Genomic DNA, 4,717 nt, shown 5'->3' on the forward strand with positions numbered 1-4,717 from the left:
AAAAATAGTTAAACAAGTTCCAATCAATGTTTTAAAAACTGGATCCGAATAGAACCGATAAAACTTACGGTTTAAGGTTCAATTGGTTCAACCAGTTAAACCTACGGTCAAACTGTTTATTAAATAAATTAATAATATAAAACTAAATTTCATAAATATGTCACACATAATCATATGTTGACAACTTAATAAAATAAATATTTTAAAAATTTATTACAAATTTAATACAACAATATCGACAATACATATAATAACATAACATAGTTCTACACTTTATTTCGACATTCATTTAAGAATAATTTGACAAAATTAAAGAATTACAATAAACTAAGTTAAACTAATTCAAACCAAAATTAAAATAATAGAATATAATAACTAAAATAAAGTTCAAATAATTAAGAATACCTAAATTAAATAAGATAAAATACCAAAAAATAAATAATATAATATACCTCATTAAATAAAAAAACGAATTTGAATTGAGCTATAATAAATAAATCTTAATTGACAATAACAAACAATATTGACTTGAACGATAATCAATATTAAGTTAGATATTGTGACTATGTTTGAAAGAGACGTCGTGATGATGATGAAGTGTGGTTGAAAGAAAAATTATAATGGAGTGACAAATCTTAGAAATTTGTATGGTGTTAAAAAAACATGGAACTACTTTTTGTGATTGGAAAATTATGTTAAGTTTTGATATTGAAATATTAAAATTTATAAAAAAAATTAAAAAATGGTCAATTTGTTGAATATTTTTGAACCAGACGGTTTTACAAAACCGGCTCTGCTTCTTTAGTTCAAATGATTTTGGACGGTTCAATCGGTTTTACTCTGATTTTGGTCCACTAGTGGTTTTAAAAGGTTGACCCAACTAAATTCATCTCCGGTTTCCGGTCCAACCGGTTGAATCAGCCGGTTCGGTCTGGTTTTTAAAACATTGGTTCCAACTAACATTTAAAAGATCGCTATAAAACAGCAAAATGAGCAAGTATTTATAACATTATAGTTCTCGTTTCCAAGCACACATCAATATTAGTTCTTTCCTAACTTTTCATAACACCATGAATATCTTGTATCTCTTTAGTATCACCATTGCATGTGCTATTTTTGGAAATATTGCTTCAAATGCTAATCCTCTACCATACGAAGCCATATTTAAGTTCGGTGACTCTACAAGTGACATCGAAAATGCCGCATTTGACCATCCACTAATGGATAAAAATAATTCTTATGGTTCAACGTACTTCAAACATCCAGCGGGACGTATGTCTAATGGGAGACTCATAATAGATTTCTTAGGTACTTTTACACGTATTTTACTCTTTTTCTAGTACCTTATAGTTTAACCTATATTAATATAGTTTGAATTAAAATCAACAATACTTATCTTTGACATATTTTTGAATGAAAAACTCACTAGCTCAAGATCATTTTAATTGCAGTTGAAGCATACGGGTTGCCTTTTTTACCAGCCTATAAAAATATCACCCAAAGCCAAAAAGATATAAAAAAGGGAGTTAACTTTGCATATGCTGGTGCAATTGCACTTGAGTTCAAGTATTTTGATCGTAGTGGACTTAGACCACCAACGACAGAAAACTCATTGAATATGCAGTTTGGTTGGTTTAAAAAGATAAAATCATCCTTATGTAACAACAAAGAAGGTTTTTCCCTAACTCCTTGCATATTATATATTTTGTGTCACATACATAGATTTTATTCTATATGACTAGCATATTTCTTATTTTTTTATCTGAATTCTTAGAGTGCGACAACTTCTTCAAACAATCATTGTTTCTAGTCGGAGAGATTGGTGGGAATGATGTTTTTCTCATATTTCTAAAACTGTTACAGAACTTCGAGAAATAGTTCCTTTAATTGTCGAATCCATTACAAATACAACTTCAGTATGTTATATCAAATTTTAAAAGTTAAATATTTTTTCATTTGTAGAATAATTATGTTTAAGTTTTAATATTATTGAGTAAAAAATATTCTTTAATAAATGTAAATAATTTATTTATTTCTCTATGCCTAGGCATTCATCGAAGAAGGAGCAGTAGAGCTAGTGGTTCCAGAAAACTTTCCAATAGGTTGTAATGCTGAATTATTGTCTACCGTGAATAGTAAAAAGAAAGAAGACTATGATGAATTTGAGTGTTTGATATCTTACAACACTTTTACTGAAGACTTTAATGAACAACTAAAAAATTCTATAGAGACATTAAAATAGAAACATCCTCAAGCTAAAATAGTATATTTTGACTACTACAATGATGCCAAATATTTATATCAAGCACCACAACAATATGGTTTGTGGTTATAGTATTTTATTTTCATATCAAGTTTACATTAATTTATTCTTGTCAAGTTCTTTTTAATAGATACCCTATTTTGTATACATTAATGTTGAAGGATTCACCTCTATAAGGTTGAATTTTTGAAAGCTTATTGTGGAGGTGGTGGACCATACACTATTAATGAAAAGTTTTGTGGAACATTTGGTACAACTGTTTGCTCTGATCCTTCAAAATAAATAAATTGGGATGAAGCTCACTTTACTGAAGGAGCACACATGCAAATAGCAAAAGGTTTAATGGAAGGATCTTTTGCAAATCATTCTTTAAAATTGACTCCTTTTATGATATCATAAAGATAATAACTGTACACTTTATGAAATAATTTTTTTTGATGAATCCTAAGTATATTATACTTTATCTTTACTAGGAGAATTTCAAACGTATTCTACGAAATGAATATATATATTTTTTAACTTAAAATATTACCGGTAAATGAAATAAAAATGCCATTATATTTTTAATAGTCATATATGTAAAAGATTTATTTACCTTCATATAATAAGTACTCTCATTGTTTGAAAAGAAAAATTATTCTCATTGTACTATTACAAATAACACATTCTATAAAAAATCTTTTCCTCGTCCAACAATTAACTGTTTTCTAGGAGCGCTATGTTTAATTGTTTTTTTAAATAAAAAATACAATCCATTCTCTTGGTTTTGTTAACCATTATGGGAATAGATCTATAAGGGACCTTGATTTGAATCTTAGTTACTGCATTTTCTATTTTTGTTAGTTTTTCCATTGGCTTAGAGACCAAGCGTTGCATTTTTCCGGTTGACGCCTTTCCCTTTTATCTTATTTAGTTATTTATTTAGATTTGCGAAATTAATATTTGTTGGATGAAAAAGAAATACTCATGATACAAGAAAAATAAATTAAGTATTCACATTCAAAAATATTGATTTTGTTAAATTACTTACTTAAATGTCCCATTGTTTCAAATGACGTTATTTTTATAATAACTTTTATTTATTTTTAAATTTGTCTTTTCCCTTGTTATTTTTCCCAACTAAAGCGAAATATCATTTGCATGAATTTCCTAAAATATGACGCTTTCTATTTTTTAAATTATAAATTAATCTACTCCTTCGATTGTCCCTTATACCCGACGTGAAAATTCTTTTGCATGAATACTTCACATAACTAGACTCTAACTTTTCATTTAACTTTCAACACCTTAAACTGAGATTCCATCAACTCGAAAAAAACTATGTTTTTCCCCTCCGTTATCATTTCAAACCGACGTAAATATATAATTTTCCCCTTGGATAATAACAAAAACCAGGAGGTATGTGCCACATGCTTTATAGTTTTGAAAATACAAAAATACTGTTGTTGGAGATCAAACTAATGACCAATACCATTTTCCCCTCGGTGGATCAACAATCGAGGGGAAAATGACAAGTTTTCATGACCCCCTTTGTTACCTGGTGTCGCATTACGCGAAAAACCGGCGGGAAAACGAAAACAACAGAGTCGCCACAGTGCGTTATTTATCCCAAAAGAGGGAAAGGAAACGCTCGAAGTAAACCTGGAAAAGACATGGTCTCGCGACCAAAGAGAGATGGGATCGGGAGTCGGTTATGCGAAGGGAAGGTATTAGCACCCCTACGCATCCGTCGTGCTCGACGGGATCCACGCACAAAAGGAAGGATAAAGGTTGCTAAACACTGCTCAAACAAACTGCACACACTGGCTGAAAGGAGACACAGAAAGACAAAGGAAACTAACTCGGCAGGATATCGCATCCTGGGCCTACGTAGTCTGTCAGGCACAGACATCAGAGTCGACGTAGTTCGGGACAGGGGAAACGTGCTCGCTAGGATGTCGCATCCTATGCATACGTATCTTCTCTGACGGAAGAAGAATCAGAGCACTCGTAGCTCGGCTAACGCACGCCAAACAAAACCACACAGGAAACCGACTGCCAATCGCTGGACTTACGTCAGACTCCACACAAACAGGCAAACATGGAAACCGAATGCCAATCGTTGGACTTACATCAGACTCCGAACCAACAAACACACACACAGGAAACCGACTGCCAATCGTTGGACTTACGTCAGACTCCAACAAGCAAACAAGACACAGGAAACCAACTGCCAATCGCTGGACTTATGTCAGACTCCAACAAACACAGGGGTTGAAAAAGAAAAAGGGCGCCCGGAGAGATCAACTCATCTCTTGCCTACGTACCTCATCTGGTATGAGGATCAGGACGACGTAGTTTCCCTAGGCAGGGAAAAAGGACTAGCCTAAGCAGATACAAAGGGAGACACAAACCACTAGGGAGACTACGACTCGAGCCTAGAAGTTATCATGCATACGATCCCTATGTTAAGGT

General features: G+C 32.2%; 1 pseudogene; it reads left to right on the forward strand.

The window, feature by feature from the left end:
- The first annotated feature begins 1,070 nt into the window (after window positions 1-1,070).
- LOC127078810 (GDSL esterase/lipase At5g45910-like) lies at window positions 1,071-2,662 on the forward strand (annotated as a pseudogene).
- The last annotated feature ends 2,055 nt before the right edge of the window (window positions 2,663-4,717 follow it).

This window comes from Lathyrus oleraceus, chromosome 5 (assembly GCF_024323335.1).
Source record: "Lathyrus oleraceus cultivar Zhongwan6 chromosome 5, CAAS_Psat_ZW6_1.0, whole genome shotgun sequence".
Taxonomy (NCBI): Eukaryota; Viridiplantae; Streptophyta; class Magnoliopsida; order Fabales; family Fabaceae; genus Lathyrus; species Lathyrus oleraceus.